A 25,278-nucleotide genomic window follows, 5' to 3' on the forward strand; every position below is an offset into this window, starting at 1 on the left:
TAAGCTCTGCATTGTACTGGGTTGAGGGTATGACCAGGATAAGCTCTGCAATGTATTGGGTTGAGGGTATGACCAGGAAAAGCTCTGCATTGTATTGGGTTGAGGGTATGACCAGGATAAGCTCTGCATTGTACTGGGTTGAGGGTATGACCAGGATAAGCTCTGCATTGTACTGGTTTGAGGGTATGACCAGGATAAGCTCTGCATTGTACTGGGTTGAGGGTATGACCAGGATAAGCTCTGCAATGTATTGGGTTGAGGGTATGACCAGGAAAAGCTCTGCATTGTATTGGGTTGAGGGTATGACCAGGATAAGCTCTGCATTGTACTGGGTTGAGGGTATGACCAGGATAAGCTCTGCATTGTACTGGGTTGAGGGTTTAACCAGGATAAGCACTGCATTGTATTGGGTTGAGGGTATGGCCAGGATAAGCTCTGCATTGTACTGGGTTGAGGGTATGACCAGGGTAAGCTCTGCATTGTACTGGGTTGAGGGTATGACCAGGATAAGCTCTGCATTGTACTGAGTTGAGTGTATGACCAGGATAAGCTCTGCATTGTATTGGGTTGAGGGTATGACCAGGATAAGCTCTGCATTGTACTGGAATGAGGGTATTTCCTGGATAATCTCTGCATTCTATTGGGTTGAGAGTATGACCAGGATAAGCTCTGCATTGTACTGGGTTGAGGGTATGACCAGGATAAGCTCTGCATTGTACTGGGTTGAGGGTATGACCAGGATAAGCTCTGCAATGTATTGGGTTGAGGGTATGACCAGGAAAAGCTCTGCATTGTATTGGGTTGAGGGTATGACCAGGATAAGCTCTGCATTGTACTGGGTTGAGGGTATGACCAGGATAAGCTCTGCATTGTACTGGGTTGAGGGTTTAACCAGGATAAGCTCTGCATTGTATTGGGTTAAGGGTATGGCCAGGATAAGCTCTGCATTGTACTGGGTTGAGGGTATGACTAGGATAAGCTCTGCATTGTACTGGGTTGAGGGTATGACCAGGATAAGCTCTACATTGTACTGGGTTGAGGGTATGACCAGGATAAGCTCTGCATTGTACTGGGTTGAGTGTATGACAAGGATAAGCTCTGCATTGTATTGGGTTGAGGGTATGGCCAGGATAAGCTCTGCATTGTACTGGGTTGAGGGTATGACCAGGATAAGCTCTGCATTGTACTGGGTTGAGGGTATGACCAGGATAAGCTCTGCATTGTACTGGGTTGAGGGTATGACCAGGATAAGCTCTGCATTGTACTGGGTTGAGGGTATGACCAGGATAAGCTCTGCATTGTACTGAGTTGAGTGTATGACCAGGATAAGCTCTGCATTGTATTGGGTTTAGGGTATGACCAGGATAAGCTCTGCATTGTACTGGAATAAGGGTATTTCCTGGATAATCTCTGCATTCTATTGGGTTGAGAGTATGACCAGGAGAAGCTCTGCATTGTACTGGGTTGAGGGTATGACCAGGATAAGCTCTGCATTGTATTGGGTTAAGGGTATGGCCAGGATAAGCTCTGCATTGTACTGGGTTGAGGGTATGACCAGGATAAACTCTGCATTGTACTGGGTTGAGGGTATGACCAGGATAAGCTCCACATTGTACTGGGTTGAGGGTATGACCAGGATAAGCTCTGCATTGTACTGGGTTGAGGGTATGACCAGGATAAGCTCTGCATTGTACTGGGTTGAGGGTATGACCAGGATAAGCTCTGCATTGTACTGGGTTGAGAGTATGACCAGGATAAGCTCTGCATTGTACTGGGTTGAGGGTATGACCAGGATAAGCTCTGCATTGTACTGATTTGAGGGTATGACCAGGATAAGCTCTGCATTGTACTGGGTTGAGGGTATGACTAGGATAAGCTCTGCATTGTACTGGGTTGAGGGTATGACCAGGATAAGCTCTGCATTGTACTGGGTTGAGGGTATGACCAGGATAAGCTCTGCATTGTACTGAGTTGAGTGTATGACCAGGATAAGCTCTGCATTGTATTGGGTTGAGGGTATGACCAGGATAAGCTCTGCATTGTACTGGAATGAGGGTATTTCCTGGATAATCTCCGCATTCTATTGGGTTGAGAGTATGACCAGGATAAGCTCTGCATTGTACTGGGTTGAGGGTATGACCAGGATAAGCTCTGCATTGTACTGGGTTGAGGGTATGACCAGGATAAGCTCTGCAATGTATTGGGTTGAGGGTATGACCAGGAAAAGCTCTGCATTGTATTGGGTTGAGGGTATGACCAGGATAAGCTCTGCATTGTCCTGGGCGGATGGGATTAACAAAGTAATCCCTGTATTGTACTAGGAGAGGGGGATCACTAGAACGAGTTGTAGATTCACCGGAATAGGATCTATGTTGTATTGGTGTCACCAGAATAGTTTCTACATGCAGTCACCAGGTTGGGACCCTGCCTTGTACGAGGTGACCATATGTGGGGTTTTGCATTACACTTGAGGCCATTTGGATGGACTTTTTACAATATTTACTTTGTTGTCATAATCCCATAGTTGCCCACTCTCCCCGAATATCTGGGACACTCCCGAATTTTTGGGAGTTCTCCAGGGAGCGCCGGGCAACCTCCCACATCCTGCCCTCTTTGTTAGTGAAGTGGGTGGGGGCGGGACTAAATGTGTCACCCTGGCCCCTGTTGCATGACCGGGGGTGGGGCCTAACAACGAAATTCACGTGGCCACACCCCCATGACAGACCCCCCTCTTGGAGATCATGCTACCAAAGTGGGCAAGTATGTTTATAAGTAAACAATGATAATAATCCTTCCATTCATATGGTCAGATCGCTGACACGTGGTTATACAAAGTTCAGGTTAGGATTTCAGTATGCCAGGAATGTAATATCTGTCTGCTGCGGGTATATACTGAAGGGGAAATACCACACATATTATTTATATTCTGACATATTTTTCAACAAATTTACATAACAGTGAAACAGTCACAGTATTTCCCTTTGTTTTATTAATATACTTTTCAGTCTGTGAGAAAATAAGATCTACCTGATTACACTAAAAATATCCAGACAAACTTGATTTGTGCCTATTTTTGTGCGTCTCAGTTATTTTCCGGTGGAAAATCTCGTTCCACAGAAAATCTTTCCAATAGCTCAGGAACTCCTCACACCCACTGACATTAGTTCCGTATGTTTTACTAATGATATTAACACTAGTACAATGCACATAAACAGGGCCGACGATATAACTAATCGTTTCTGATATAACCAGACTCAATCATGTTTTTACTAGTGTTCAGGTACAGTACATTTGTGCTGCTTGTGGTCTATCTATATACATTTACTGTGGGAGTAGCCTACACTGATCTCCAAGTGAGGTCCAAACACAAGTAAAAGTGTGGGTAAAACATGTCAGACGTCAGTCCAGTGGGTTCGTGTCCTTAAGTTTATGCTGTGTAACTAACCATATTCTGTTAGTTATACAGCAGTGTTTTCTTGGTGTCATTAAGGTTAAAAGTGATGCAGACTTACTTCAATTCTATACTATTAAAGCCACACTTTACTGCAGAATGATTTTACTTACAGGTTACAGTTCTACAGCATACTTGCCCACTCTGTCGGAATGTCCGGGAAACTCTCGAATTCCGTGTAGGTCTCCAGGACTCCCAGGAGAGCAGTCTCCCTCATCCTACCCACTTCCTAATGAAGTGGGCAGGATGGGAGCCTCAATGACGCGATTCACGGTGATACGTGTTATTTTGGCAAAATGCAGATTTCATCACGGGGGCATGGATAAAATTACGCAATTTGAATTTGCTGTGACCCGCCCTCCCACACACGCCCTTCTCAGGGGGGGACACTCGTAAGTGTTTTCCACCCAATCACAGCAATTGAGTACAAGTTATATAAATATATATGTACTCGTAGATTGTAAGCTTGCGAGCAGGGCCTTCTCACCTCTTTGTCCGTTTTACTCACTTTGTTTATTAGTTTATTATGTTTGTCCCCAATTGTAAAGCGCTACGGAATATGTTGACGCTATATAAAGAATTGATGATGTTGATGATGTACACCAATAAAAGGTATTTAAAAATGTATAAATTCAATTTATGCTGCCTGTACTGTATCCTCCGAAAAATTCAAAGCAGTAAAGTCAGATTTAGTTTTTTGTTTTGGCTTCTTCACAGTTTTATTTTGATTACCAGTCTTTACAAGAAGTAAATATATTACCAGTGCTCTCTCAAAATAAATACAGCATATTGGTTCAGAATAATACAAATAAACCCTGCTGCCTATGGTCTTATCTGTAGTGTTTGTGTAGTCCCCTTATAAAAATACACCAGATACAATGGAGGTTGAAGTTGATTGGACGAGCTGCAGTGCTTGGAGGGAAGTGTGTGGCAAGGCATGGAATCCTCCTAAGTGTGATGATACTCACCAAAAGCTTCTAGAAGCCTAAAGCTTCACACATACACCTATGTATGATAAATACGCCCAATACCAGCACGTCTGCAGCCTCAAATCTATACTTATATCTGAAAAGGATCTAGTACGGCGGCTCCCAAACTGTGCGCCGCGGCTCCCTGGGGTGCCGCGGCGCTGTCAATGGGGTGCCGCGATCGCCCTAGAAAAAAACCCGAAAAAAAACAAAAAAAACTTACCCATCATCCAGCGCCGGATACTCCTCCTCACTGACTGCCGGGCGTGACGTCATCACGTCCGTCAGCCTCAGTGAGAAGGCGCAGCAGCAGAGAAGACGTCCAGGAAAGCAGGTAAGTAAAGGAAGTGAAGGGGGCACTGAGAGACGCTGAAGGGAGACACAGACAGGCTGAAGGGAGACACAGACAGGCTGAAGGGGGACACAGACAGGCTGAAGGGAGACACAGACAGGCTGAAGGGGGACACAGACAGGCTGAAGGGAGACACAGACAGGCTGAAGGGAGACACAGACAGGCTGAAGGGAGACACAGACAGGCTGAAGGGGGACACAGACAGGCTGAAGGGGGACACAGACAGGCTGAAGGGAGACAGACAGGCTAAAGGGAGACAAAGACAGGCTGAAGGGAGACACAGACAGGCTGAAGGGAGGCACTGAAAGGGGACACAGAGGCGCTGAAGGAGGACACAGACAGGCTGTAGGGGACAAAGAGGCACTGAAGGGAGACACAGAGAGACGCTGAAGGGGGACAGAGAGAGGCTGAAGGGGACAGAGAGAGGCTGAAGGGGACAGAGAGAGGCTGATGGGGGACACAGAGAGACGCTGATGGGGGACACAGAGGCTGAAGGGGGCAGAGAGACACTGAAGGGGACAGAGAGAGGCTGAAGGGGACAGAGAGACACTGATGGGGGACACAGAGAGACACTGATGGGGGACACAGAGAGGCTGAAGGGGGCAGAGAGACACTGAAGGGGGCAGAGAGACACTGAAGGGGACAGAGAGACGCTGAAGGGGGACACTGAGAGACGCTGAAGGGAGACACAGAGAGACGCTGAAGGGGACAGAGAGACACTGAAGGGAGACACAGAGACACTGATGGGGGACAGAGAGACACTGATGGGGGACAGAGAGACACTGATGGGGGACAGGAAGAGGCTGAAGGGGGACAGAGAGACGCTGAAGGGGGCAGAGAGACACTGAAGGGGACAGAGAGACACTGAAGGGGACACAGAGACACTGAAGGAGGGGGATAGAGAGAGATGCTGAAGGGGGGTCAGAGTGTGAGCTGATGAAGAGGGACACAGAGTGTGAGATGGCGAAGAGGGGGACACAGGGTGTGAGATGGCGAAGAGGGGGACACAGGGTGTGAGATGGCAAAGAGGGGGACACAGGGTGTGAGATGGCGAAGAGGGGGACACAGGGTGTGAGATGGCGAAGAGGGGGACACAGGGTGTGAGATGGCGAAGAGGGGGACACAGGGTGTGAGATGGCGAAGAGGGGGACACAGGGTGAGATGGCGAAGAGGGGGACACAGGGTGTGAGATGGCGAAGGGGATACAGAGTGATATGATAAAGGGGCACAATGTGATGTTGAAGGAGTCTAAATACAGCTTACGTCATTTTGACCCAACTTCTTAAAAATTATTTTTGCTTAGGGGTGCCTTGGAAAAATTATGGTGACCCTAAGGGTGCCTCGAGCTGAGAAAGTGTGGGAACCACTGATCTAGTACATACTTGCCAACTTTCTAAAGTTGGCTTTTGGGAGCCTGCGGGGGGAGGTGGGCGTGATGGGAGCGTGGCTCCAAAATTTGCGTCATTTTGGACTCGCCCCCGTGACGTAATGACGCAAACGCGTCATTTTACACCAGGAGGCGGGGCCAAATGCCGCAATTCCCGGTGAACCACGGCGTTTTGGAGCTAATTCAGGGAGAGTGTGTCAATCTCCCGGATCTGCCCACTTCCTAGTGAAGAGTCCATGAGACTCTCGCAAAATGTGGGAGTCTCCCTGACATTCCAGGAGAGTTGGCAAGTATGATCTAGTAAAAAAGCAGCACTGTCAGCTCGTGTATGAGATCATCTACCAACCGAACTGATAGGTCCCTGTGTGACCGGCTGATCACTCCTCACCGAACCCAATAGCAATGCAGCTGTAAGTTCCTGGGCCTCCTGCTCTGCTATTAAAAGAGCAGAGAGGGTCCCTTCTGATCATGTGTTTTCTGCGCCTGTAAATCGGATAGGATTGATTGACAAGCTCTTCCTCTGTGCCGTATTGTCTGCAAAGGTGTTTCTACCTGTTTTGTTTTTTTTTTAATTACAGAATTGTTATTGCTGAATGTTATTGCTGAATGGGAGGAGACGGAGAGAAACACCCAGTGTCTGCCATTCACTTCTGTGTAAGGTTCCAGAGCCCCAGGTTATACTGGAGTATTTGCAGGTGTGTCAGCATGTCTTTTCTGTCCACTGAGTAAATAACACAGTATTTGCATTAAGTACTTTGTCCTTATCAGAGTAAGCAGTATATACAGGACACCACAACAATTACAGAACATTAGTTAGAATTAGAATACTTTGTGTTTATCTCATCACCAGCAAATGCTTTCAAGCAACTCCACACATTTATCAAATATGCATAAACTTGCCATTAAAAATATGTTTGTTCAAAATGAATATAACAGGGCTGTGACTAGGGGTGTGCGAGAGGGGCGAGTGCCCGGGGAGCGACGCTGAAGGGGCGCAGTTTATGAATTTTTTTAGGGTCATTTGGTTAAAATTGAGGGCTAGCCCCAGGCGCTAAAATGTTAAGTTACGGCTCTGTAATACAGTAATAACAGTAAATAAACATTTCTTATAAGTAACAAAAATTTCTGAAGGATGAAAACACGTATTCACGTCCAGAGCTATAGCTTAAAATTTTAGCACCTGGGGTGAGAAGCAAAACTATCGCCCACCTTGACCTCAATTTTATCCAAATGAACCTAAATTTTCATAAAATGCGCCCCCCTTCAGCGTTACGTCCTGAGCAGTCGCTTTTCTCGCACAGCCCTGTTCACGTCCAATGAAATGCCTGCTACCCAAATTACTACCCATCTTTTTTTTAAACCTTTTTAGCCCTTCATTTTAACTTTTGGTTTTTTTTTATCCTCTTGCGACTTATTTTTCCATGATTTTGCCAATGTCATATTTTAGAGTTTTTCGTGTTAGTTTTATGCATCAATGCAAGTAATGGGTAAGGGTTGGTAGATGCACCTCTGGGGTGATCCTATAAAGTTGACCTCTTCCACAGTTGGAAAGATCTGCGAAATTATAGCAGCTTCAAATTTGAGGGGTGGCCATCCCTTTCCAGATCACTTTAATATCTCTCCCGCAAAATCAAATCTCATCTTATTGGTTTGGTTGGTTGATCCAGCACTTGCTCTACATAAGGGATGTTCTAAAAGTTTCCGATCTGGCCATCAAATTGAAGTGAAAATATTCACTTTAATGCAAATCAGTAAAAAATGTCATAATAAGGAAAGAATGGAGTTTTAGCTTCTTTGGCAATGTCTTTCTTTTATATAAAGTGTGTGCTGTATAAAGGACATATGCACAAGTAATATTGGTCTATTATCTAGGACTGCTGTGGTTTTCTCCAGCAGAAATCTTTAAATTACGGTGGCGTAGTGGTTAGCACTTCTGCCTTACAGCACTGGGGTCATGAGTTCAATTCCCGATGCAATGGGGCAGGGACTGATGTGAGTTCTCTGCACAGCGCTGTGGAATTAGTGGCGCTATATAAATAAATGGTGATGATTACAATTTTCAGAATATTGCGTTTTGGCCAGTGGCCGGTGAAAAGCCCAATGGGCTCTATCTTTAATAAAATTGCCATTTTAAGAGATGACAAAAATTGGCGGCTTATTGGAACCGCTGCTATGTAAATATTTCCCTAAGTGTTCTTTTAGTCACTGAGTAATACATATTATTTCTGCTTCACACCTGGACCACTAACTCCAGGATCTAATCACTACACTTAGAGAATGACAAAATGACTAAAAAAATCACAGGCTCTTTATGGGCCTGTTTCAAGCCTCCAATAACATTATACAGTAAGACATATGTGTAACCAGCCCTGGTATAGTTGACAAACAACATTTTAAAATAACAGTACAGTGTAAATGGAAAAACTCTTGTGGCCACAAATGCTATTACAAATTTATTTTCTCCAAACTTTTCTTAGTATCTTTTATACAATATTTCTTGGCTTTCTAGGCACTTGTAATATATGGGAACAAACAGTGCACTTTAGAGCAGTGGTCAGGCAACAGGGGTAAATTACCCCAAATGGGGTAAAAATTAAATTCCTGGGGGTAATGCAGCCGATTCACATGCTGTCAGTTGGATTGTAGACCCCTTTAAATGTGAAATTGCTGTTGTACCAGAAGAGCCTGAAGGGTTGGCAGAGGCACTTCTTGAGCTTCGATGCAATAATGAAGCACGTATTGCATTTGAAAACAAAGCAGATCTGTCATATTTTTGGATGTCAACAGCTGCAAAGGCATTCAAAATTGCACATGAGGAGGCAGCCAAAAAGTTGCTGACTTTTGCAACATCCTACCTTTGCGAACAAGGATTTTCCAATGTAACGAACATAAAAACAAAGCAGAGAAATCGATTGGACGCTGAAGACTGTATCCAAATTGCTCTGACATCAAAATGCCCCAATATTGATGCTTTCATATAAAAAATGAAGCAACATCATTTCTCCAAAACCTGAAGTTTTGAAGTTGAAGCTTTCAAAGAAATGTTGAATAGATTCAATAAAATTTTGAATTCCAATAATTAATAAAATATGATTTCCTTGCTTTCAAATCAAGGGGGTCGCGTCAGTGTATCTAAATATATTTGGGGGTAAAAGGTAAAAAAGTTCCCTAACCCCTGCTTTAAAGTCTTGTCTTGTGAACAGAGCAGAGCTCAGGAAGTACTCATTTGCCAGATTGGGGTATGTAGAGTTACCAGTGAACCCAGTTAAATGTGTCCATTGAAAATAAGGCTTTATGTAGCACATAGTTTGTAACTGATGATTTTGATATCATTGAAATCCCCTTTACCATGTTTTCCGTGTATCAGACACTCAATAGGGACTCACATAAGTTTGCCGTCCAATGGAGGATCCAGTTCAAGCATTGTGCACAGCCTTAATGAAGTCTATCGTGTCACAAGAATAAGACTGGTTTGTAGAGGAAAGAAGTTAAGTGATGCATTTGGAATTAATCCCAGTGACAGCATGAAAAGCACAAGATGAACAACAAAAAGGTCACGCTAGCTACAGATACCATCCTCTTTTAATAGGAGAGTGAGGATAATAGAACGGTAATGTCTCCTGCATGTCATCCAAGCAGCGTGTCCTAACATCCTCCACTGTGGATCATCATTCTGTCTCCAGCCCTCCAGACAGAGCAGACAAGCAACGAAAACAAAAGAGGACAAACGTAAGGTGATAAGTTCACAGAAAAGGCCACAACACAGCTTGTCCTGACTGCCCAGACTCCTGCAGGCCAGGTAATAAAAAAACATTTGAAACTGAAAAAATGACTCGCTGACCTATGTAAAGGTTAGTGGCATTCTAAGTGATTGCTTGTAATGGGTTAGGAAATGTATACCGCATATTAGACACAATTAAAGCAATGCAACAATCTATACACATCCAGTGGTTAAAAAGGGGGTAACATTAATTACCCCCCTATTCACTGTCACTAAGAATAGCAATTTGTCACTCATCCAACATTTTCAGACATTTGATTTAAAAGATAATTCTGAATTTTCAGCTTTGGGTGGAATATCATAAGTTATATCCCACTAAGGGGCAATGAGAATAGGCTTCAAAAGGGCTGTACAGACGGAGGGAGAGTGCAGTGCGCTGCATCTTACTCTGGGTATGTCATGTGACCTTTCTGCGCTGTGCATAGGACGTCATGTTAACACAGGAGTCAGCTGCCCCTCTTCTGATAAGATCATGAGCAGTTGCGTGGGAGGCTGCAGGCGGCCCGCGGGCCAGCTGTTGCCCACCGCTGTTGTATCCTGTCCCAAAAGTTTACTTGCCTGTAGCCCAATGTTCAGAAGGTTTGAATGGTCCCCTGACATCTAGCATGCGTCCAACGTCACACTCCTGGCTCCTGCATAGTCCAGTGGGTGGCGATTTCTTGGTGGACAATATGCTGCTTGTCTGATATCAGATCAGGTCAGCAAAAGTCAAAGTGATGTCTGGGGACCCATTGAAACTTGTGAACACCCGACCTCAGGTAAGTACACTTACGGGATGGAATAGAACTTTTAATATTTCATCTAAAACTGAATTTCATTATCTTTTAATTAACGGTCATCTACTTAGAGTCATCATAATCATCAGCTATTTATATAGCGCCACTAATTCTGCAGCGCTGTACAGAGAACTCACTCACATCAGTCTCTGCCCCATAGCTTACAGTCTAAATTCCCTAACACACACACATAGACTGAGAGTGACTAGGATCAATTTGATAGCAGCCAATTAACCTACTAGTATGTTTTTGGAGTGTGGGAGGAAACCAACGCAAGCACAGGGAGAACATACAAACTCCTCACAGATAAGGCCATGGTTGGGAATTGAACTCATGACCCCAGTGAGGCAGAAGTGCTAACCACTAGGCCACCGTGCTGCTCACAGAGTCAGAGTGCAGCGTTTAAAAGATATTACAAAATATATACAATATATCCACCCCTTCATACATCTCAAATCTCATCTCAAAATACTCCCCCTCTCTCCCTCTTAGATCTACCTCTGACCTGCGCCTTGTCTCCTCTCTGATAACCACCTCTCACTCCCGCCTACAAGACTTCTCCCGTGCTGCTCCTCACTTATGGAATTCCCTTCCACGTTCAATCAGACTTTCCCACAGCCTTCAGATCTTTAGATGTTCTCTAAAACCTATCTCTTTTTTAAAGCTTACCTTATCCCTGATGATACTATTCACAGTAATACACCCTCACAGCTGTCCCAAACTCTAAGCCACACTCACTCCTCTTGTTTCAGCTGTGCCCTCTTCCACTTAGAATGTAAGTTATCTAATGAGCACAGTCCTTCATACCCTTTGTTTTCATGTCTGCATTTATTTTGTCTGCCTTGTCTGTCCTTGTTTCATGCATGTTCCTGTTTTCCCTACTGTACGGCGCTGCAGTGCAATGTGGTGCCTTACTTATCTAGGATAATAATAATATATCTTTACAATTGTGTGATTTATGTTTTGAACTGAACTTCTATTATTCTATAATCATAGTGTTAGTACAGGTAAGCTACAACAATTTATGTCATTAGTTTATATGCCAACCTTCAGTAAAGAGGAAACAACTATTAAGAGATAAGATAATATGCAAATAATTCCAGAATACAGAAACAGAACAGCTTAATACGCTTACTAAAATATTTTTATAAGCTTTCAATGTACATGGTAGAATATAGTAAAAAATATCACTTCAAAGTCCATCCTACTATCACTGTAGGTGCACCACTTTATTAATTTTAATGTTTCTGTTTTTCTCCCAAAAACACTGCTAAAATATGTTAATTTGAACTGCACATGGAAGGCGACCCATGAACGTGTAGACAGAGGACGTGCAAGAATTTTTGCTTAAAGCATTAGACAATGCAAAAACATGCTTTTCTCCCAAAAAATGGCTTCCTGCCATCAGATAAGGCCACATGACAAAACAAAACTATCTTTGTACTTAATTTAAGCACAAACTCTTGCACTTTTGTAAATGACTCTTATAGGTCACGGAGAGAGATAAGAATCTGGGATTAGGTGTGCATGGAAAATGATACCACATTTTATGTTTAGAAGTTATTGCTAAATAAGCATTTTTACGGCTGTCACAAGAGGAGACCTCACTTTTCTTTTTTTTTTAGATAAATCAAACTTTACATAGTACGGAAATTTTTCTATGACGGAATATAGAAAAAAGAGTGTATAAAACATTTGCATTCTGTCTTTTATTAAGCTCTCTCCTGAACATCAGTTGGAATAGAAAAAGTTTTTCTTACATTGAGTAGCAGGTTCTCGTTAAAGCAAATCAGAAGTGGACCTAACGATTCCGAAGTCTGAGACAGCAAAGACCAGTACATCTCTTCTTTAGAACAGGATATAATAGACCAAAAACGTATCTATCGCAACTAAAGCTTTCTATCTACATTAGAGCATTGGTTAGGTACACTCTTTAGCAGAATGTATGTAATGACACTATATGGATGTAATGGCACTATAGAGGGGAAAATGCAAGATTTGTAGAGAGGGGTTTCCATGCCATGCCGCCAGTGGGCATGACCAGCATGCATTGGGGCGTGGCTATAATTTTAGACAGTGCTTGGCTGCTCTCCAACTCTTCCTATCCCAATTATATACACGGGCAATGCTGCGTGCACTACTGTTTTCGAGCAGAGCCGTGTGAAGTGGGACATACCTCCCAACTGTCCCTACAGTCAGGACAAAGTCCTGATTGAGTGTGTCAGAACAGTTGGCAGACTCTCCTGCTCTCTCCTACCTGTTCTTGCTGCTTTTACTACTTGTTGCTGCTGCTCATGTCCTAAGCTCAGTTGCTGCTTGTCTGGATCCTGGAATGTTGGGTCCCTGTTTGGAAAAACAACAGGCACATTAAATAGAAATCCCAGCAATGAGAACACAGTAGGCCTCCCTCCCCCAAAGAAGCCCGATATTAAATAAAAAGCACCCATATTTAATAATTAGGCCTCCCAGCAACCAACCCGAACAGTAAATTAATGTCATTCACCTTTAATAAAAAGATCCATTTCCCCCAAACACACCCAACATTAAATTAATAGTATTTACATTTAATAAATAAACCTATTTCCTCCCAAACATTAAATTAGCATTCACTTTCAAGAAATGGCTCTCCTTCTCCTTAAACTCAGTCACACATTCAATTAATAGCGCCCAAATCACCCCAGCATTAAATGAATAGTCCCATCATCCCACCCTTAAAAGGTTCACCATAACCCCACTATTAATTTAAATATCCCCAACCTTCACCCCACCAATAAATTAAAAATTCCCACCTTCCACCTACTATGAAATTAATTTTTCACACCCCATCAACATCACATAAAATAACCCCCCTACACTTACATTAAAATCCTTTTTCCCCCATCCCCCACACTTATATTAAAAGTCCCTCCAAGCCTATGTTTACAAAGGAACAATTGTACTTATACATTAAATCGCCCCACTTACATTAAAAGCACATGAGAGCCCCCCACACACAAACACTCACATTCACACACTTACCCTCATCATCTAGTGCTGTGTCTTGTGTCATCCTGCTACACACATGAGACAAGCAGGCAGTGGGAGAAAGGGGTGTGGACACACAGCAGGGGAGAGAGAGTGGGGTGGGGACACATAGCAGGGGAGGGAGAAAGAGAGGGGTGGGGACACACAGCAGGGGAGGGAGAGAGAGAGGGGTGGGGACACAGCAGGGGAGAGAGAGGCAGAAATGATCTGCACAAAAGCTGCAAAGATCATAAAGGGAAGTTAACCCTTTACAATGCAGCGCCGCTTGAAATTTAATCGCGGAAGAGGCTGAACACGCGGGTGTTGAAGAACCCGCATATTGATACATTTACCCCCAGATATCACAGATCCAGCCATTCTGGCACTGGAAGACCTTATTGCTCTGCGCATATGGCCGCTCCGCACTCTGCTTTACCAGGTCAGGTAAGATGAGAGAATCCAATCTGACTCAGAATGGAGCCCAGAACATTGCACTGGGTGGTCACATGTTACCAGCTGGGAATGTGTGTGCCATATGTGTGCTGTGTAAAAGCAAAATATTGACACTGATCTGTCAGGAAACATCCCAGATGTGGAGTCTGAGGCCGGTTGTTATTATTCTCCTTTACTGTGATCGAAGTGGGAATTTATAAGTGGTGGATAATGTAAGAGAATGGCTGCTATTAAAAATTGACCCTAGTCTCTCGGTCTGTGTGTGTATATTAGGGAAATCAAACTGTAAGCTCCAATGGGGCAGGGACTGATGTGAGTGAGTTCTCTTTACAGTGCTGCGGAATTAGTGGCGCTATATATACACAGAAGATGATGATGATCTCTTGCCCTTGGCATGTGTAGATTTCTGCTCCTCTGGCAAACTCCATTGTCTTTCACTAAATTGTAAGGACTAAATGCAGATTTGCACATTTGAGCAGTGTTGGTAAATAATACTCAAATACTGTATTTGCACACATGGAGATACACAACTACCTAATGCTATGTAAAAGTGTACATGTGGGGCAATCATCATCATCATTTATATAGCACCAGCAAATTCCGTAGTGCTTTATAATTGGGAACAAACAATACTAAAATGAAAACAAAAAAAACAATAAAGTAAAACAATACTGGGTAATACAAATAGACGGACAGAGAGGTAAGGACTGCTTTGCTCACAAACTTATTGTCTATGGGACAATGGGAGTTTTAAACATGAGGTTAAGTGCTACATATTGCATATGTTCTGTGTGCTTCCAAAGAGTTCTTTTTTTCTTTTTAACATGGTCGGACGAATGATAGATCTTCAAGCACTTGCACAATGCAAGAAGGACGGTGAAGGAAGGAGACACTTATGGACATCCTGTGAACTCTGTGTTAAAGTCAAAGACCCAAAACACAAAGCAGTAGTGTGACCACAGTCATTGGGTCATTGTGGAGAGATAAGAATCAATGTTTCCCATGTTATCCTCAGCAACAAACATGTTCCAGGAGGTAGAGCAAATTGCACGCCGGTAGTGCTGGACTGAAAGCCTGGTGTTATGTAAACAGTAGCTATCAAGTACTAGCGAGGAAGGAACACACAAAATGTAATATGTTTTGTTCCACTTACCTGTTATTGGTCCTTAAAAGGTTCAGCAACAAAATGCAACAGTCAATCACTACAATGCTGGTGTGTTCCAGTATATATTAAACTGTAAGCACTAGGGAGCGGGTCCTTTAAAATGTTTGTATAAAGTTATGTTCCCATAAGATTGTTTTATATCTACAATGCTGTAAAAAATGTTGTTACTTTATAAATAAAGATAATAATAATAATAATAACCATCATCATCATCATTGGATAACAAATTATTCTTGCACGTTAACCTAAAAGTAAGGAACTATATAGCCGCTAACAATGTGTAGTGAAAATAATGAATGTAAGACTCATACAGAAAGCCTACGTGTACTTCCATGTATGAGAGTTTATCACTGTCGCAAGTACTACTGTGAGCAGACACACATGTACAGATTACTGCAGCTCCCTACTGAGCAGACACACATGTACAGATCACTGCAGCTCCCCACTGAGCAGACACATGTACAGATCACTGCAGCTCCCCACTGAGCAGACACACATGTACAGATCACTGCAGCTCCCCACTGAGCAGACACACATGTACAGATCACTGCAGCTCCCCACTGAGCAGACACATGTACAGATCACTGCAGCTCCCTACTGAGCAGACACACATGTACAGATCACTGCAGCTCCCTACTGAGCAGACACACATGTACAGATCACTGCAGCTCCCCACTGAGCAGACACACATGTACAGATCACTGCAGCTTCCCACTGAGCAGACACACATGTACAGATTACTGCAGCTCCCTACTGAGCAGACACACATGTACAGATGACTGCAGCTCCCTACTGAGCAGACACACATGTACAGATCACTGCAGCTCCCTACTGAGCAGACACACATGTACATATCACTGCAGCTCCCTACTGAGCAGACACACGTGTACATATCCCTGCAGCTCCCTACTGAGCAGACACACATGTAAAGATCACTGCAGCTCCCCACTGAGCAGACACACATGTACAGATTACTGCAGCTCCCCACTGAGCAGACACACATGTACAGATTACTGCAGCTCCCTACTGAGCAGACACACATGTACAGATCACTGCAGCTCCCCACTGAGCAGACACATGTACAGATCACTGCAGCTCCCCACTGAGCAGACACACATGTACAGATCACTGCAGCTCCCCACTGAGCAGACACACATGTACAGATCACTGCAGCTCCCCACTGAGCAGACACATGTACAGATCACTGCAGCTCCCTACTGAGCAGACACACATGTACAGATCACTGCAGCTCCCCACTGAGCAGACACATGTACAGATCACTGCAGCTCCCCACTGAGCAGACACACATGTACAGATCACTGCAGCTCCCCACTGAGCAGACACACATGTACAGATCACTGCAGCTCCCCACTGAGCAGACACATGTACAGATCACTGCAGCTCCCTACTGAGCAGACACACATGTACAGATCACTGCAGCTCCCTACTGAGCAGACACACATGTACAGATCACTGCAGCTCCCCACTGAGCAGACACACATGTACAGATCACTGCAGCTTCCCACTGAGCAGACACACATGTACAGATTACTGCAGCTCCCTACTGAGCAGACACACATGTACAGATGACTGCAGCTCCCTACTGAGCAGACACACATGTACAGATCACTGCAGCTCCCTACTGAGCAGACACACATGTACATATCACTGCAGCTCCCTACTGAGCAGACACACGTGTACATATCCCTGCAGCTCCCTACTGAGCAGACACACATGTAAAGATCACTGCAGCTCCCCACTGAGCAGACACACATGTACAGATTACTGCAGCTCCCCACTGAGCAGACACACATGTACAGATTACTGCAGCTCCCTACTGAGCAGACACACATGTACAGATCACTGCAGCTCCCCACTGAGCAGACACACATGTACAGATCACTGCAGCTCCCTACTGAGAAGACACACATGTACAGATCACTGCAGCTCCCCACTGAGCAGACACACATGTACAGATGACTGCAGCTCCCTACTGAGCAGACACACATGTACAGATTACTGCAGCTCCCCACTGAGCAGACACACATGTACAGATTACTGCAGCTCCCTACTGAGCAGACACACATGTACAGATCACTGCAGCTCCCCACTGAGCAGACACACATGTACAGATGACTGCAGCTCCCTACTGAGCAGACACACATGTACAGATTACTGCAGCTCCCTACTGAGCAGACACACATGTACAGATCACTGCAGCTCCCCACTGAGCAGACACACATGTACAGATCACTGCAGCTCCCCACTGAGCAGACACACATGTACAGATCACTGCAGCTCCCTACTGAGCAGACACACATGTACAGATCACTGCAGCTCCCCATCATTTTTTTTAATGGTCTTTTGAAGAGCCTCGTTCTTAACAATATTTGTGCACATTGGACACTTCAATAGTCTGGATTTTAGGAATGATGGCCACATCATTTTCTGGACGCATATTCTACAGTGTACACTAATTCATTTTACAGCCGCGGTTGTTTTTGTTTTTTATTACAGTATTGCAATTTATCAATTTATTGCTTTATTACATAGGTTTTTATTTATTTGTTTATTTTTAAGTGCCAAATTCTGAATGCCAATTTACTACTAAATATATTAAATGGATATCTATATCCATTTGGATTATTGTGGCTTATCTCTCTCCGCTCGTTAGGAGAACCTCCGTGCTATTGAGTCTTTGATCTTGTATGCATTATTCTGACCTCTAGCAGCGCGACCCCCATCCATTGAGACAGTGGCCATACCTGCCTGATGCCATTTTAAATGGGGAATGGGGGAGAGGCACCTGCGCCTTGTCTCATCTCTGATAACCACCTTTCACTCCCGCCTTCATGACTTCTCCCGTGCCGCTCCCCACTTATGGAATTCCCTACCACGTTCAATCAGCCTTTCCCATAACCTTCAAATCTTTAGATGCTCTTTGAAAACCCATCTCTTTTTTAGAGGTGACCTTATCCTCGAGAACACTATTCACACTAATGCACCCTCACAACTAACATAATCTTCACTCTGAGCCACACACGCTTCTCATGTTTCAGCTGTGCCCTCTTCCCTTTAGAATGTAAGCTCTCTAATAAGCAGGGTCCTCCATACCCATTGTTTTCATGTCTCCATTAATTTTGTCTTCCTTGTCTTTCCTGTTTTACGTTAGTCCAGTTTTAAGTATGTCCTTGTCTTCCCTACTGTACAGCGTTATGGAGCACTGTGGTGCCTTACAAATCTACGATAATAATAATAATAATGATAATATGCCTCTTAGTGAAGCAGATGATACACAGAGTAGCCTGTCTCTGGAAAATGTGTTGTACTTGGGAACATACTGCTGCTGTCCCTGCTGGTGAAGGCGAATCACCAACCCAATGGGCTGTCACAATCATATAATCTTTAGTTTGCCAAGTTCCGCTTGTCCACATATCTGTAGTTAAGTGTACAGTGGGTAGAATGGCATTTTGTAGCCCAATAATTATATTTTTACGAACCTTTAGGTAGAGGTGAGGAATAGCTTTTCTTGGAAAATGGTGTCATGATGGAATTTGGTAACTGGGACAGAAGACCTCAAGTAACCTCAAGTAACTGTCTAAAATCAGCTGCATTAATAGTGCATATTGGACATAGATCTAATACTAGCATAGCGTCTGTGATCCGCTTTGCGACTGGGTGACAGCTTTCATACTTGTTTCCTCTTGCAAAGGATTGTTTGACAGTCAATTATTGAAACTACTAGTAGTCTTCTTGGTCTGCTTCTGGGATGAAGATCCACCCCCAGTAACAGGAGCAGCAGCAGTGGGACGAACGTTAAAGAATTCTTCTGAGGAGTCCTGGATAGAGGAGGAGTCATCTCGCCTTAGAAACTTGGATGCAAGACTAACTTCGATCACTTATGAGGATATTGATGATGAAGGTGTTGGGGGTGTAGATTGCAGGTGCTGGGATCTAGATGAGAGAACGGAGGTGGCTGATGCTGGACTGCTTGTTGTTATTTTTTAGCATAAGTTTCTGTTTTTCACAAAAGCTTTCTATGAACTCACTTCAAATGGCGTAACTTGGATGAGGTTCCTAGATGGCCAATCCTGAAGCAGTCTTGGTAGCACCTGTATAATAACAAGCATCATTATTTTAATGAGATCATTGCAGATGTCTTTTCTCCTTGACATGGTGTTTATATAAACTAGAATGTTCCAGAAGTAACTGCCAAAGGTTCTGCTTTTTTATTGCTATTTAAGTAGTAAGGGTGTACTTACTTTTCACACGTGGCTTTTTCAAAAGGAGGCGGGGACTAAATCGTCCCCTCTAAAAGAAAGTAGGGGTAGCTTCAGGTTAAGTCTGGACGCACTCTTCAGCGCTTGACATGAGTAGATAGCCAGTAGGATGTGTGTTATTCTGCCAATCATTATCAGACATATTGATAAATGTAGCCCCAAGATTACCGCTATTGGCCTATGTTTACAGCCCTTTCAGAAGAGAATGGTAATAAATCTTCTTTGGTTTGGTCAAATTGTACAGCGATCAGGATCACCCAGGGTGTGGCCAGCAGGGCTGCCATCAGAAAATGACGGGGCCCAGTAAAAATGAAACATGATCGACCCCATCCCTGCTTTACCATTGCCTCTTGGTTTGGGTGGATCCAGACATGTAGAATGGAACCACACCAAATATAATATCCAAAAATGGACATCTAAGGGCACTGACATAAAACCTTCACTATACCTTTAAATTTCCAAATAGAATAGTGTAAATAAACCCGATTATTATTATTACTAGTTAAAAATTTCAAGATCCAGACACTTGGAAATGGCGGTTGCTTCTCCTGTATAGGATTGTTGTGTACTAAGCCAATTAAAAAAACCTTTAGAGCAAGAAACAGAAAGTGCAGTCCACCTTACCCAAACTCTAGATACCACCATATATGCACTGTCTCAATAACATATTACACATTTATTATAAAAAAGGAAAAAATTAAAGTTAAAAAATGAATATACATATATCATACAATCAATAAAATCAAATATGGTTTAATTTGATTATAATAAGAAGAAAACTGAATCGATTTGAACCTATGTAAATCCTACTTACGCGTTTCACCATCAGATGAATGATGAAACCACAAGGATGTGATGTGGAGAAACGCGTAAGTAGGATATTTGACTACAATTCTAAAAACCTTATACTACATATTCTTCACGGAACAAATGCGGAAGAACTAACCAAAGTAAAAGACCCGGGTCTAGAAGCCAACAATCAAGTGTAGAAGGCAAGTCCAGGGAGAGAGGGTAACCATTGGAAAGCTGATATTGTATTGTTGATGGAGAGATCTGAATAATAGCTGCAGCTGGTGGTGTAACAAACCGCCGACACAGACTGCTTCGGTCTTTAGTTCCTAATTTGCTCCCTACAAGTGGATTGTAACTGTAACACCTCAGTTAAAAACTCCCAAAAAGGGCAATTAATTTTTTCAGCTTTATCTGATATTTTCCAATTGCCATTTAGTGTTTTTTAGTCTATGGTGATGAAGTTCTGGAGATCAACAATTTGATACAATAAAAAAACAGAAGGTTTAAGATATTGTAAGGTTTTATAATTATTATAATCAAATGGACCTAATTTGATTTTATTGATATATGTATATTATTGTTTTAATTTTCATTTATTTTTTTCCTTTTTTGTATAACAAATCTGTAATATTTTATTGAGAGTGTGGGCCTGAGTCATTAAGGAGAGCAAAGCCAAAAAAGGAGTAAATTTGCTCCTGGACAAACCATGTTACAATCCAAGGGGTGCAAATTAGTTTATTATTTTGCACGTAAGGAAAATACTGGCTGTTTTTTCATGTAGCAGAAATAGTTGATAGTTTTATATTTACACTGAAATTGAAAGTTGATCTAGGACGGCGGTTCCCAAACTGTGCGCCGCGGCTCCCTGGGGTGCCGCGGCGCTGTCAATGGGGTGCCGCGATCGCCCTAGATAAAAAAAAACAAAAAAAACTTACCCATCATCCAGCGCCGGATCCTCCTCCTCACTGACTGCCGGGCGTGACGTCATCACGTCCGTCAGCCTCAGTGAGAAGGCGCAGCAGCAGAGAAGACGTCCAGGAAAGCAGGTAAGTAAAGGAAGTGAAGGAGGCACTGAGAGACGCTGAAGGGAGACACAGACAGGCTGAAGGGAGACAAAGACAGGCTGAAGGGAGACACAGACAGGCTGAAGGGAGGCACTGAAAGGGGACACAGAGGCGCTGAAGGGGGACACAGAGGCGCTGAAGGGAGACACAGGCTGAAGGGGACAGAGAGGCACTGAAGGGAGACACAGAGAGACGCTGAAGGGGGACAGAGAGGCTGAAGGGGGACAGAGAGGCTGAAGGGGACAGAGAGGCTGAAGGGAGACACAGAGGCGCTGAAGGGGACAGAGAGAGGCTTATGGGGGACACAGAGAGACACTGATGGGGGACACAGAGGCTGAAGGGGGCAGAGAGACACTGAAGGGGACAGAGAGAGGCTGAAGGGGACAGAGAGACACTGATGGGGGACACAGAGAGACACTGATGGGGGACACAGAGAGGCTGAAGGGGGCAGAGAGACGCTGAAGGGGGCAGAGAGACGCTGAAGGGGGACACAGAGAGACGCTGAAGGGAGACACAGAGAGACGCTGAAGGGGACAGAGAGAGACGCTGAAGGGGACAGAGAGACACTGAAGGGAGACACAGAGAGGCTGAAGGGGGACAGAGAGAGGCTGAGGGGGACAGAGAGAGGCTGAAGGGGACAGAGAGAGGCTGAAGGGGACAGAGAGACACTGAAGGGATCAGAGAGACACTAAAGGGGACACAGAGACACTGATGGGGGACAGAGACACTGAAGGAGGGGGATAGAGAGAGATGCTGAAGGGGGGTCAGAGTGTGAGCTGATGAAGAGGGACACAGAGTGTGAGATGGCGAAGAGGGGGACACAGGGTGTGAGATGGCAAGGAGGGGGACACAGGGTGTGAGATGGCGAAGAGGGGGACACAGGGTGTGAGATGGCGAAGAGAGGGACACAGGGTGAGATGGCGAAGAGGGGGACACAGGGTGTGAGATGGCGAAGGGGATACAGAGTGATATGATAAAGGGGCACAATGTGATGTTGAAGGGGTCTAAATACATCTTACGTCATTTTGACCCAACTACTTAAAAATTAATTTTTGCTTAGGGGTGCCTTGGAAAAATTATGGTGACCCTAAGGGTGCCTCGAGCTGAGAAAGTTTGGGAACCACTGATCTAGGACATGCCCTATCCCAACTATAAATCTGTTTTCACATTTTAAATATACCTCCCCCTCCAATGCAACGTGATTTTGCCAAGGTGCAAAGTTACTCGTTTTGTCTTCTTTGCTCTCCTTAATGACTCAGGCCCAGTGTGTTAATGGTGGTATCTAGAGTTTGGGTAAGATGGCTGCGTTTTCTGTTTCTCTGTCACGGTTTAAGGGATAGGATTCTCTGGTCTGCCCAACTTGGCGTTACTTCTAACCAGGCGCAGAGTCTAACAAACGGATGGTGTTCACCAGGGACCACCGCAAGGTGGTTTGGTCTTAGCTGCATCAGCCCGCAGGTCGCGGCCCTTGTCAGAAGTGTCAGGCGAAACCCTTTAGGGGAATGAATGGAGAGTGAGTTGAGCAGGATACAATGAAGTAGGAAGGACACCAGCTTTGTAAGTAGTGAAGTTGCTGGATGGTAAGGTGTAGCTTCTTATGGAGGATAGGAATAAGAAATGGAGGAGCATGGACTCTTTAGTCAGCGGCATAGTGGAGGCAGATGGAGCGTAAGCTCTTGAGCCAGCGGCACAATGGAGTCAGGTGGAGCGAGAGTAAGCTCTTTAGCCAGCGGCACAGCGGAGACAGGTGGAGCGTAAGCTCTTTGGCCAGTGGAGACAGATGGAGCGTAAGCTCTTTAGCCAGTGGTACAGGTGTTCCTTACATGCCATCAGACCACCCCACATGTCATTCAAACTTCCACATATGTCCCTTACATGTCAGCAGACCATCTCACATATCCCACAGATCTATGGTACCCCCTACCCCCCTGATGACATCTCTGGCGGCCAGCATTTGTTAAATCTGTACCTTTTGTGTCACTAAGGCCTTGTGCCCACTACTGTTAATTACATGTATTTTATTTGCATTTTTAATGCTAATAAAACTAATGAGTCCAGATGTCTAGTGTCACTACAGCACTTTCTGCTTTTATCATTACAATACACAAATACAAAGGCAAATGATTAAGCAGATGTCTGATCTGCTTTCATAATTATATATTCAACTTAAATACATTGGAGAAGGGAATTCATACATTCTACATACTAAAATCACTTCAAGTGTGTGAATATCAGGGACAAAGTGAATGAAGGTTGAGAAATGCTGAACATGACAGCACCTGCTTGCCGAGTGAGGGAACATTCCTGTTTGGCATCTAGTGGGTTGTGACCCATATTGTAATTGTGTCAAATCCAATCACACACCTAAGAAAACATCACAGCACACTGAGTACACATACCGACTGAACAGTACACCCACACAAAGCACTAATGTGAGGGCCAGAGCAGTAATGAGTCATATTCTCACTTGTGCAGATCAGGTAATCAAACACCTCTACATATATTTTATGCTGCCAATTGAAAGTGTACCTGTATGGGACATTCATGCATACTGTACATTCAATTATTGATGTAGTGCCTTGCAAAGATAGATGGGGTTAATGATTCTGATACACTAGTGATATCTACAGTATTTTTGTGCTTCATTCAATATTTTGTCACTAGTAGCCCAAATAGCCCTTTGTAAAACTACAAGATTAATACCTGTATTATAGAACAGTAGATAAAGATATGTGTTCACAGCATCGTATAGAGCAAAAATAGGGTAGATTTTGTTCTTTAAAAGTGGCTGCCCTCCCTGCTCTGCATTTATAGATATGTCAAAATGCTTCTAAAGATGTCTCATAAATTAAATTTTTGTGAAATATTTGTTCCAAATTCAGCAATGCGGAGCCCCGTTCATACTCAGCACTGAGTACCTAAAGATCAGATCCATGGTCAGGACCTTTTCAGTTTACCACCCTCCCCCACATCTAACTCCTCTGTTGCCAATCCCCTCCAGTACACCTTTATGTAAAATTATAAGGATCTTAAGTAAAACACCACTGTAAAGCCTGGGTAGGCATGCTCACTCTCACTCCAGACTATGGCCTTATAACCCAGGGACTGTCCCTCCACCTAGTACTACAGTCTGCTAAGCAAGCTGTACTGAATACAACCAAGACACAATTGTCGGGCCAGGTGCTTTCTCTAGATGAAAACAGCCTGAGATAGGTGAAATGTGTCAATATTTATTGAACTTGCAACACACAAGTTGCAAGTTGTGTCGGATACTCGACACCAACAGGAGGTGGCAAACGAATCCTCAGTGCAGAGAAGAGGCGGAACAGGATTCTCAGGCGCTGAACTGCAGGTGGCAAAGGGACCATAAACGTGTGCAGAACGCAACCAACGGATTTTCAGCACACATGAGAGGCAGAGTTCGGAACCTCAGAACAGACTGAAGGCAGAGACCGGAACTTCCACACTTTGAGTCTGGGAAGTCCTTTCCGTACAATGAAGCCTGGTCATCTTATAATAGATCATTTTTACTTGGGTCTCATCTAGACCATCTCCAACTGCTTTTTTATTCTCCTTAGCAGTATAAAGGAAAAAAAAAATCAAACTGACTCTGCCTACCTGTACCCAAAACTGTAGTGTCTCCCAACCATAGTAGTGGACATGTCCTTGCCCCCGAGAAGAGGTTCCACCCTCCTAATGCCCCCTGTACCTCTTCTTGGAGCCAGAAGCTGCCTTTAAAGATTAAAAAACACATACTTTGAAACATATCTATTATTTACTAACCTTTTTACTAATATGTTAGGTAT

Source organism: Mixophyes fleayi, chromosome 3 (assembly GCF_038048845.1).
Source record: "Mixophyes fleayi isolate aMixFle1 chromosome 3, aMixFle1.hap1, whole genome shotgun sequence".
In the NCBI taxonomy this organism is placed as follows: Eukaryota; Metazoa; Chordata; class Amphibia; order Anura; family Limnodynastidae; genus Mixophyes; species Mixophyes fleayi.